The sequence below is a fragment of the Chelonia mydas genome, chromosome 12, assembly GCF_015237465.2.
Source record: "Chelonia mydas isolate rCheMyd1 chromosome 12, rCheMyd1.pri.v2, whole genome shotgun sequence".
NCBI lineage: Eukaryota > Metazoa > Chordata > Testudines > Cheloniidae > Chelonia > Chelonia mydas.
Window position 1 is genome coordinate 33,675,773 of NC_051252.2, and position 13,221 is coordinate 33,688,993.

Below are 13,221 nucleotides of genomic sequence, written 5' to 3' on the forward strand. Positions count from 1 at the left end.
GTATTTTTACACTTTTCAGAGTAACAGCCGTGTTAGTCTGTATTCGTAAAAAGAAAAGGAGTACTTGTGGCACCTTAGAGACTAACCAGTTTATTTGAGCATGAGCTTTCGTGAGCTACAGCTCACTTCATCAGATGCATTGACTATGCATCTGATGAAGTGAGCTGTAGCTCACGAAAGCTCATGCTCAAATAAACTGGTTAGTCTCTAAGGTGCCACAAGTACTCCTTTTCTTTTTATTTTTACACTGGGATTTTCCAAGGAGCTGGAAGGCGTTATGGGCTCAAGTTCCATTGCAATTCAGTGTCTCAGTAAGAGATATGTGCGCAAATTAATGTTGCAATGAAGCCTTTAATTTTTTCATGTTTTTGACTTTTGTGGATTTAAATTTGCATCTTTTTTTAGGCTTCTGCATTTTTCATGGAGATAGAACTCTATTCCTCTTTCCTCTTTATTGTGGGCATGAAAAGGGAAAAGAGGAATTGCAGCAACATACTTCTGTGAGTCCTAACAGCAGTTCCTCTCTGCTATTTCTAAAGCATATTGTTTTTTTCTTTATGTCACAATCAAATCCATGCTCTGACCGTGGCTTTGGGATGAAGCACTGTTTTTGTGTGAAGTAAATTGCCCCAAATAAAGTTGATTTCTCTCTTCCGTTTGAGGGAGAAATTTGTACACAGTGCAAGTGAGGCACAGCCCACTCTAGGGAACGTAGGATGAGCAAGCGCACGAAAATAGAATTCACTCTGTGATGAAAATTCCTCTGATGCATCATCAAAGGAGAAACGAGCTGGTAGTTGGGTTTTTTGGTTTTTTTTTTTTTTTGTGATGCCCAAAAGTCCTATCTTAAAATGAAAACTGCCTTACTAGATGTTTCAGCACAGCAACTAGTGATATAAAACACAGGCAGGAGAGGTTTCCATTAAGCGACAAACAACCCAGCCAAGCTACCTGCTGATTGCCTGTTCACTAGCAGTACAGTGAGACTGATTGTGTTCTCCTGATTTTTACAGTTGGTATGGCTAATTCCAACTTTTCATGTTCTCTGTATGTGTATATATATCTGTATCTTCTTACTCTATGTTCCATTCTATGCATCCGATGAAGTGAGCTGTAGCCCACAAAAGCTTATGCTCAGATAAATTTGTTCGTCTCTAAGGTGCCACAAATCCTCCTGTTCTTTTTGCGGATACAGACTAATACAGCTGCTACTCTGAGACCTGATCTTTTTAACTTCCTAAACTTCATCTTACTTCCTTAGGTGATTGCAAGAGAAATGACAGCAGTGGTAGCTAAGCATGACAGGGATGGTTCTGACAGGGAGATGAGGCAGGCGCCTGTGGCAGAATAAAAGAAGGACAAGAAAGTAGCAATTTAATAGAAATTAAATGTGTGTAGTACAGAGGATACAACCATTATCCCCTGCAGTTACTAATTATGTCCCTGGTGAGGAAGCAAGTTCTTTGGCCAGAAGCCTTAGGGAAGGTAGAGGGGTTTATCCATGTGCAGCCATGTATAGCAAATACATATGCCTGCGATAAAGAAAGAACTTCTCTGATCACCACTTCTTTGGGGATGAAATTTCCACAGCCTCAGCCCAAATCATCTGGTCACATACTAGCTAGATTTTGTAAAACAAGTGCTGACAAAAGACAGACAAAGCACTCCAAGGCTTCCACCAACGAGCATTTCAACAAAAGCAAGGCCAGCCCTTGCATCAAAAATTAATAGTTAGAATCCTGCTTTGAAAAGCATAAGGAGCGTATATATACTTGTTATGCTTTCAAGAAAAATCTGCAGTTTCCAAAATATTGCATCAGTTATCAAAACAATATTGACAATCTATCCTTGATCGTAAAAATCCATCCACATTAAAGAAGAAACCTGCAACTAGTTTCAAAGCCCCATGCTCAGATTTTGTGTTAAAAAGGATTTTACCAGAGCTAGTTGGGAATCAGAATTTCCATTCTGTGGAAAAATTCCAACATCTTTAATTTTCTCTTCTTTTTCTTCATTTTGAATTGGAATGAAAAGACAAGATTTCCCATGACATTTAATTTTCAAAATAATTCCATTTTGGCTCAAACAGTTTGTTTTAATAAAAATCAAAACATTTCATTTTGATTTCAATTTTTTAAATATAACATAAAATAAATTTTGAAAAGAAAAGTTATTTCAAAAACAAAACATTGAAACATTCCATTTTGAAAATGTGGCTACGGACCATTTTGACGATGTCAAAGTGCTTTGTTTTGATTTTTTTTAAATAACTTTTCTTCAAAATCTACATGTTCCTGAGGAAACTTCTGATTTTGACAGAATGGCATTTTCCAATGAAAAAACATTCCAGCAGAAAATGTTTGACCAGTAGTAGATTTTGCAAGAGTTAAGGGTCAGATTTTCTAATGCTCAGTACCCACAGCTTGCAGCTAGCCTTTCTAAAGAGTCCAGCTCCCCTTTAGGTACCCAATGGGGGTTGCTCTAAATTGTGCCAGGTGAAAAATGGGCCCAGAATCAGGAAGGTAGCTCAAAAATACCCTCCCCTCTCCTCTGGTCCTACACAAAGTGGAGTTCAGCATGCCAACGTGTTACCCAGGGTTTTTTCAACCCAAAGCTCTTGGTAACTTACTCTGTGCGAGGTGGTGTCAGGAAAAAGATCAGGGGAGACACGGCCGTCTGACCGATAGATGGCTGGCACAAACAGGACAACACAAGAGTGCTTTCACTTAAAGCTAAACTTTACTTAGTCTCAAGCACCTATACACACGTCTGCAACAGGTTAGTAAAACACCCCCAACCCTTGATAATTACCAAAGCTGAGTGTGGCTCTCAAGTGGCACAGCGGCAGCCCGTCTGCCGGTGAGAAACACAAGATGCATCCAGAGAGAGAGTCCAGTCCTGAAGAGTCCCACCACCTCAAACTTTCCCCCCTTATTTATACATTAGTAATAGAATGACATGTGCCTTAAAGAAAACTTGTTAAGCAAGAAGTTCAAATGGGCAAGCAAAAGGCTCTGATTATCGATTAACCAGGTGTGGGGTTTTCCAGAGTCTGCAGCCTTGAGGCCCCGATAGACATTCCTGGGGCACATCCTGCTCTTCTAAGATGCATGTATCAGCCATTTCAACACAATTCTTATCAGGAAGGATGCGGGGTCAAGCTGCCCTTTCTGTGGCACCCAAAAGCCCCCCTCCCCTCCTGCCTTGGTTAAGCTAAGCCTGCTGACTTGGCTATTTACAGCCTGCTGACTTGGCTGCTTTTAGCAATAAGCCACAGTGTTTCAGGCACTTTACTGGTTTGCCAAAGTCTCCCCATACGCAAGGATCTAGCTCTAGGATTTTAATATTACAATTTGGTCCTAATATTAAAGGAAGGCTTTACTATATCCGTGTGAACAACGACAGTATGTTCCCACTGCAATTTCTCAAGCAGATCTGCATGGGTGCACTATGCCCACTTGTCTGTCAGGCAGTAGTCCCTATACTGAGTGTCAGCTCTCCTCAGTGTCAAAAACCACAGCTTGCCCACTTTTGCCCTATTGACCTTTCTAAATGCCAACACTGTATCAAAAGCAGATAGCCATGCAAGCAGCACTGCAAGGAGTAACCAAGTGTAACTAACATCATCCAACTGCACACTGGTTAAGCAAGGCACCAGGAGGAATAATAACCTTGGACGGATGTCTCTTCTCTTTCATGGTATCACTCGATTTCAGCAAGCAGAGTGGCACTGTTTGAGTTCCAAATAGCATCATCAAAATATTTTGGCACAAACAAGAATACGTGACTAAATGCATCAACGTGTAGACTAGGCGCCAGGCCATGAAGTTAATTGCAGGACCACAGATAGTGTACATTTACAAGCGGACAATCAAGCAGCAATGCAGAGCTACTGCTCACTGGACATCATTTTCTCTTTTCTTCTGCTCTGTTCCTTGCTAACATCAGCTGCCCTTTGTGTCGTATTTGTATTGATAATGCTCACGGTGGCTCGAACCTCATAAAAGAAGCAAAGAAATTATTTTGCCAGACTACATAGCTGCTTTTGTCTCTCTGCCCTTTCTCCATGATTCATGACTCAGACACGGTTCCCTCTGCGAAGGCCGAAGAGGCTTGTGCACGCATTCTTTGCACTGGGACTGCCCTACTTGTTTGGGACTTCCTTTACTGTTGAGAAGAAACAGTAAAATGAGTTCTGTTTATCTTGTAAGTTGCATGCCGAGACGTGACTGACCTTGTTAAGCAGTATAGTCATTTCAGGAGGCGAATAATCCTTTCTGCAGCTATATTTTTATTATTTTCAGACGGCAAACAGACTTACTGGAAATCTCCACTTGTTTTCCTCTGCCCGGCCCTACCCAAGTTTGCAGAATAAGAAACACTTGATATCCTGGGTTAAAAGCAGAAAATGTCATTTAAAGACTCCAATGACCATTGGCATTTCCAATCCGCGTTCTGCAGGAAGCCATCTTGATACTAGCAAGGCAAGACGGACCAAAGGGCAACTGTAAATAAGTTGCAGCCCACTTCACTCATCATCAGCCATCAGTAATCATCACCAAAAGAGCTCTATTTAAAGAGAGTTGGAGAGTGAGCATGGTTCATTGGTCAAGACACTACCCCAGGACTTGGGAGACCAAAATTCAAGTCCCTGCTCCATCACAGCCTTCCCATGTGACATTAGGAAGAACTCCTGAGGGAATTCTGCACCAAAAAAATAAAAATTCTGCGCACAATAGTTTAAAATTCTGCACGTTTTATTTGTCAATAACTAAATGTGGAGGCTCCAGCCTGGTGGTGGGGAACACAGGCCACTGGCTGCACAGAGGTGGGAGATCACCCTGCAGCCCTCCCCTCCCCAGGACATGGACTCGGTGATGAGGCTGCACTCGATCCTGACACAGCGCAAGGTCTGGGCCTGACACAGAAACCCACCTCCCCCTCAAGCCCTGCCCCTCTGCACCAGTAGCACTAGGTGTGGGCAGGCAGGATCCAAGTGTGGAGGGGCATAGTGTGGGGAGATCCAGATGTGGGGTGAGAGGGTTCTGTGTGGGACAATATGAGTGCGGGCAGCTCAGTGGGGGATGTGGATGCATGGAGGTTCCAGGTATGAGGATGGGGGGTCCAGGTGAAGGTGGTTGGGGCTCAGCATGGGGGTCTGGGTGTGGGAGTATGGGGCTCTGCAAGGGGGTCCGGGTACTGGAGGAGTGGGTTTTGGTGGGGTGCGGGATCCACATACAGCTGGATGGGGATCAGTGGGGTGGTGAGCTGGGAGGTGATGGGGGATTTGTCAGGGTGGTCCAAGTGCATAGGGGGTGGGGCTTGTTGGGGTGGGGTTGAGTGCAGAGGGCTCAGCAGGGGGTGCTCTGGGTGCAGGGGTGAGGGTTAAGATGCAGGAGGGTGGGGCTCACTGCGGGGGTCTGAGTGCGGGGATGGGACTCAGTGGAGAAAGCCGGATGCATGGGGGTTGGGTTTGGATATTGGGGGGGGGTCCAGATGCATGGGGGTTGGGTGAACAGGGGAGTGGCTCCCATATAGTGACCCCCTCCCCCCATACAGGATGAGTGATAGCAACAGGAAATAGGGGGATACAGAGCCAGGGGAATTTTATGGGGATGGGTCTCAGGGACTAGCAGCTGAACCTGGCACAGGGTAGAAGCCACCTGCCAGGCATCCCCAGCCCTACCTTGTGCAGGAGTAGGAGGTGGGACTCAGCAGGGAGGGTCCGGGTGCAGGGGCTCCACTTGCAAAGTTCCATGTGTGGGAGGGAGGTCTGGGTATGGAGGGTCCACATGCATGGGGAGTGCATCTGACCCGGCACCAGCTGAGGCATCCTCAGCCCTGTTCCACCCCCCCACCCTCCCACAGTTATTTATCTCTCTGCTGGCTGAGACAACGCACCCACACTGCTGGGGCTGGGCACTTGACCACACTTGTGGCTTCCCTTTGCTTCCCCATCAGAAAGTCACTTTTATGCTCATATCTATAACTCTCCTGGAACAGGTCTGGAATTCAGGCATGTCAGAGCTGGCAGACCTTAGTTAGGCAAAACTCCCATTGGCCTTAGGGAAGATTGCTTGGGTAAGGGACTGCAGGATGCCTTCACCACTTATGCAACCCGGCAGAAAAACTGCACCCGCTCAAGGCAAGTCTATCAAAGCCCCAAAACTTTCCAGGTGGGAACTTTACTTGCTCAGATAAAAGTGGCCACAATATTTAGCAAGCGACCTAAGACCTCAATGTAGTTCCTTGGTTCTTAATTGGCATCCAGTGGCGAACTTGAATTTTCCCATTCATGGAACTTTGCAAATCCAGGCCCAGAACATTCAATCAAAGAAATAAGGAAGATCTTTAAGGCTAGGTATACCTGGGCTCTGGGTAGAAAGATATTGTCTCATTTTTTGATGTGTTTACATCTAGACTCATGTAAAAAGCACAGTCCCACAGGTAATCAGGTTTGTGGATAACACTAGGTATATTACATGTCAACATATATAGAGGAAAGATTAAATATCCCACTGCTATAATAAATTAAATGCAGAATAACGTATTTCACACCCCCTCACTCATTCATGCAAGTAATATATGTGGCGTCAACGATAGCTACATATGCATAGCTGGTGGACTCGCCCTTGATTTCTCACTGCTTGTAACAAAACCAAAATTTCAGGCATGCATATAATCTGTGGCTACTTTATCAAGGCTAACACGGTTTGAATATGCTTCAGTGGCTCAACCACCTGCCAAAACAATAGCTGAATCAAGCTGTTCCAGATCATTGGAACTTTAATTATTATATGCACAAATGGCTCTTGGAACAGCAGAAAGCTCTACATGAGTGCATTGGCAAGCACTCCATGGATAAAAGAGCTAAGCTCTACTTGCTGATTCTGATGACTAGCTCATCCACTATTTTCTAGTTGTTTGGGTTCATATGGAAATGGTGGAATGGTGCTGTAGTCATTTAACCATGTATGGTATGAAGTTAATTGTCTACATACCTGAACCATGCATAAAGGGTATTCCAGTAATTGTGCATCAGCCATTATGCACAATGGAGAAAGGGTAGAGCAAATGCCAAGAGCAATCTTTGGCAAAACCAACTATGCTCTACATTAAAGGAAAAGGTGAAGTCAAATTCTACATGTCACACAAAACTGCAGAGAGAACCTGTGACATACGGGGGGTTCTCAGGTTATGAACAGGTTATGGGGTTGTGATTACCCTAACTTTTCCATATTGCTAAACGGGAGGGGATTCCCAGATGTAGCATGACCAGATGTCCTGATTTCATAGGGACAGTCCTGATATTTGGGGCTTTTTCTTATATAGGCAACTATTATCCCCTGTCCCAATTTTTTACACTTGCTATCTGCTACCCAGATGGACACCGACGAGATGAGAGGGGAGTCTCAGGGGTCCCACTATGAAAGAGGTTGAGAACCATTTTTCTATACCGGGGGCTTGTCTACATCATGCCACAGTCTGAACTATGGTGGTGTGAAATGTAGAGCACTCAACGGATTGCGGTCTAAGTGGCTTGTGTAGACGCTGCTGGTGCAAACTAAAAGTTATTTAGTTCACCTTGATGTCATTGTGTTTGAACCAGGGCTATGTTAAAAAGAGTTAAGTACCTTTTAGTCTGCACCAGCAGGGTCTACATGGACCAGTTAGAATGCAAGACATTAAGCGCTCTGCACTTTACACCTCCATAGTCCAGACTGTGGCACCGTGTAGACAAGCCTTAAGATACTCCATTCTCCCAGAGAGGGTTAGTCATATCAAGAAAAAACTTCACTTTAGAAGACTCTAAGAATGACATATTTTGCCATTTATATCCAGAGCACTAACTGAATTTTTCACCTACTGCTGTAATTACACATCTCAACACATATGCTATGATACATCAAATACACCACTACCTGCCCACACCCTATCTTCTGGCAGGGGTGGTACAAAGCCATGTAAATCTGTCTTGCCCCTTCTCTGGGTTTGTCTGATCAGATTCTTTCAGGATAAGATGAGGAGAGAGAGAGAGACTAGATCTTTGCCTCCAAGTTCCCAGGATCAGCAACAATTGTACTACCTCTGATTTTCAACCAAGCAGCAGGTTCCATTTAAGATACAGTAAATCTTGTGGTTTTTTGCCAGCTGTTCCCTGGAGACTTACTCCTGAAGTATTTCTACTGTAGCAGCAGTATAATACTTCCACAAGCATTACAACAGCAGGTAGACGTAGGCTACCAAAACATCATTCCTCTTACCGATGCACAGCCTTTGAACTCACTCTAGCAGTACAAAACAAGATGACAAAGTATCTCCATCGGCAATTTTTTTAAGAGAATTGCCTTTTAAGTCCACCAGTTGATCACATTGATTCCACCTCTTCTACTCACACTGAGTAATACCTTACTCTTTGAATAGTCCCCTAGAAACCATTGAAACTGCTTGTGGTAAGTTACTACTTACTGTAGGTAGTGGAGGCCCACAGAGAACTATTACATAGGTACAATCATTTCATGCAGGCATATTGCTTTCAATTTTTTTATTATTATTATTTATTTCCTTTTTCTTTTGTCCTTTGATTTCAAAAGTATCTGGAATGCTATAGATTCTTGACATGTTCCATCTTTAGTTAATGTGCAGAGTACACATATTAGAAAGAGATCAAATTATTTTTCTTCTAAGCCTTGTCCACCTGCTTCATATTTGAAGCACTTAGCATTTAATATTCTCACAGTAATAGATTCTGCTTTTACACTCACAGTAATAGATTCTGCTTTTACATGTAGCTTAAGTAGAACTGTTAGATATTGGAGGTGTCACAAACTTATTATAGGTTTAATTCTCTCTAGCAATACGCATTAGTTACGCTCTTCTGGTCCTTATAATATAGCAGGGAACGGAGAGACAGCCTCTCCTTCAAGATCAACAAGAAATGCTGGGAAAAAGGGCAGTTGTCTGACCTACAGATGTTCATTTCCAATACCAGGAGCCAACATCACTCCAGTCTTTTATTAGGAGATTCCAGGAGACGGATGTCTCCAGACAACTGTGCTAAATCATGAAAATAAAATACATTCACAGTGAGCCCAAATAAAAGAAGAAGTAAAAGTGTCTTCCTGGCTATAGGTTGGGGGGGAGGGGGGGAAGAGAGTATTCACAATCATCAACATGTGTATCTGCATGACAGAATCAGAGCGGGTACCATTACCAATCCCAATTAGGGTTGTCAGGGTATAAGCAATACCTACAATACTGCAGTAACAATAATTACTCATTAACTACTAATTAACAACTTTGTCATGCAATCACTGTGTTCTCTCCTGTAAATAGGCTTGTCAAGTATTTATGTTAACTGCTATATTACTGATTTAGGACAGTTTTCATTTTCAGAAGTACTGGGTATACTTTTGGTCTGCGCTATGTGTTTCCCTCACTCACACATACCGTGTCTCCCTGCTGCTGGGGAGGTGAAGAGTGCAGGGGTCGGAGAAAGGGAATCAAGAGGATGAGAGCTACTGAGACTTGGCAGGTAGAGAGGGGGGAAGGCAGCAGGCTCCGGGCTGGGAAGGGGCATCCTGGCAGTTCCCGTATTGGTGGCTGCTTCCCAGTGCTCCCCCCATTTTGGAGTCTGGCAACCTGTCTTTCCCCCAGGTGCCAATGCCCTGTCCCCCACCCCAGCAGCTTGGGCACATGCTTTCTGGCCCAGGCCAGGTATCTTCACCGGGACCCATGGTGTCTGGGAGAGGAAAGGCTACCTGTTTCCCGGCAGCCACTCCTGAGCTGTGGAGCCCACTACAGCCCATCCTCTGGGACCCGCTCTCACCTCCACTGGCCCCAGACGGGGATGGAAACATAGCCAGGCCTCCATTTCAGGGGTGCTAGCCCCTCTGCTCCCCAATACAGGTCTGTCTTCAGACTCAGTTTGGGGGCTCCAGATTTCACATCACATTAGGTGTTTGATAAACTGTATCTTTTAGGGCCTACTAACTTGAGGCAGAGCTGTCCGGTGCTTAAGGCACTGAGCTGACTCTCACTCTGTGTCCTACTCCACTCCTCTACCACTGATCTGCTGTGTGACCTGACACAGACTGTTCCGTGCCTGTTTACTGATAAAGAATGGGAGGGGAAACAGACCGGAAGGTCTCCAGGGCGGGGATGGTCTCTTGCTAATTGTACGTACAGTGCCTAGCTCAGTGGGGCTCTTGATAATACTGTAATACAAATAGCAGTAATAATTAGATCCCCGATTCTTCACTGATTGTGAATTCTAGGACTTTGGACCAGGACTGTCCAAAGCTACTACAGGGCTAGTCTTCTTCAAAGAGACAGTAGTACACAGTTCTCAGCACTTTTCATGAGTTGATCTCAAAACACTGCACAAATGAGATAAATATCAGCTTACATGAGGGGAGCAGGCAGAGAGAGGTGACATGTCAGCCAGTCAGCCAGCAGCAGACCCAGAAGCAGGGCACAGGTTTCTTGAGTCCCAGTGCAGTGCTCTAGCACTAGACCACTCTGCCTCCCTATAGTTAACTAGAGTAAGCAACAATTTTGTTCGGTAAAGTTCTTCTGAGCTGTGCTGAAACAACCAAACTTTTAAGCTGCCTCACAAAACAGTCAGGGAATTGAAAGAGCACTCTTCCATCTAAGACTAAATAGTGTGCAGCTTACAAACAGTGTCCATTGTGCAAAGAATGGCCATGCTGGATGTAAACTGCCCAAACCATGCATACAGCCTCAAACTCAATACATTCAATGTGTACCGTACCAAATGCAGTATAGCACACACTACAACAAAATTGCAGCCTTTCACCACCATCAGACAAATGTCTTCAGTCAATTTAGAAATTTTGGGGGAAGTTCTCTCCTGATCTACATCCTTTCAGTGGGTTGTAAATCAAGACACAGTTTTGCCCTCTGAGTATTATTGGAGCTCTGTACTGACAGGGAAGCAGTTACTAAAGTAGAAAAGTCATTAAAAGACCTAGAGAAATGTCCCCCTCCCGTTACTAAAATGACTGTATTGCATATTGAATATTGTGTTGTATCAACTTTCTTCTTCACAAAACCAAACACTGGGAAAGAATGTTGACTCTTTTTTAGTGGAACTCTTTTGCTACCATGAACTTCCACTGCTTGAGGTTCTAACAATAGCGCCAAACTCAACACACACTTATATTTAGCAAAAAACTGTCCTACAGCAGGAAACATGATTTAAATAGAGGTTCACACTGTGTGATTTAAATGCCAACACTCCACTTTTAACACCAGTATAATATAAAACTGCCAGGCAAGACTTTAAATAGTTTCTAATTTCTGCCACATGTGGCTCATTCCAATTTTAAGACAGACAGGTCATAGAAGAGCAAAGTTGGGGGATATTTTCCATTACATTGCTAACCCACTCACTACAAGTAAGTGATCATCTGAATGAGATTCAGCACTTTCTACAAGACAATTACATCACTCACATTATATGGCTTGATTCTGCCTTTGGACCTACAGAAAGGAAAATGGACCACTTTATTTTTCTGTTGCAGAACACACTTGGCTTGCAACAGTACTAACTGTCAGCTTGCTCGTTCACTCACAGTTAGAGATACTGAATTGGTGATCCATAAGGAATCTGACTAGCGGAGCATATTTGTGACCTGCAGAGCATATTCCTCTCTGCATTTCTGTTTGCTAAATTTCTACCTTTCTTTCTCTACATACATTAGATCTAAATCTATAGATACACACAATACAATACCCCCTGCCTGTACTGAACCCAACTACAGGGAAACTGTAATTGCAGTAAACTGGACAAAATGTCCTCATTTGCATAGTTTATTTCAACAGCCTTTCACCCCTCTCATAGGGAAGCTTCAATTTTTCAGTGGATGGGTTTTTTAAAATTCTCATTGAATTTAATTGGAAGTTGGTAGGGCCACAAGGCAGGAAGGGCCATAGCCAAACTACAATGAAGTCAGTGGAAAGACCCCCAGTGACTTCAATGGGCCTGGGATTGAGCCTCAAGAAACTTAGTTATACACGAGAATTCTGAGAAAAAGTTCTGAAGTAAGGTAGCAGGTGAGTGAGAAAGTCTGCACCCACTTCTGAAGCAGAGAGGGTAGCTTAGGCCACATTTCATCTGCAGCTCATCCTCATGTCTTCCATTCTGTGCTCGGAGTCTCCTGTGACAAACAGTCTGACATCCATCTGGTGAGTGATAGCTGGTGCAGTTTCACTCTGCTATAATAAAGTTCCACTGTGCTAATCCCCTTGGAATGCTGCAATTATCTCCTAGCAGACAGGTGCCAAACGCTGCCTTCCAAGGAGATTATCCCATTCCCTACTGCTCCCTTCTCCCCTAGCTGAACAGAGGAAAATAGTAAGGAGAAGTTGCCACTCTTCCCAAGAGTAAAGGGGAAACATTAGTTCCTGATCTCCTGTAAGCAGGGAGTGATGAGGAGCTGGGTTTGCTCATCATTCAGAGCATGGATCAATGCTGCAGCGATTGATCCATCTGGGGTCAATTTAGCAGATCTAGGGAAGACCCACTAAATCGACCGCCGATCGCTATCCTGTCAACTCCAGTATTCCATCAAAACGAGAAGCATAAGGTAAATTGACGGGAGAGTTTCAACCAGGTCTGCAGGTCACAAATATGCTCCGCTAGTCAGATTCCTTATGGATCACCAGTTCAGTATCTCTTTTCAACCAGCTCTAAAAGATAAATTGAATGCAGGTCTACACTACAGGATTAAGTTGACCTAAACTACGTCGTGTAACTTAGGTCAACTTAATCCTGTAGCGTAGACCTGCATTCAGTTTATCTTTTAGAGCTGATTGAAAAATGGTCATTGTGTTTCATGGACATTTTTTGACTTTCATGAGAATATTTTGTGTGGATTTTTTAATCAAAAAATTAAAATCATTTTTTGTTTTTCCTGCTCTTTCCTCCTTTCCAAATGGGGAAAGGAAAGAAAGGGGGGAGAAAAAGAAAAATGAAAACCAAAAGCTGAACAGATTATTTTTTATTTTTTTCATCAAAAATCCAGAAAATTGTGAATGAAATGAAAATTTTCTGCAGAAAGTCATTGAACAAAAAGGCTCCTGTCCAAATAAGAGTGTTTTTGAATGAAAAAATTGAGCAGTTTTTCTAATTTTTTTTACCATTATTCATTAATTATTATTATCTGTTATACACCAACAATGTGCTCATCATAGTCC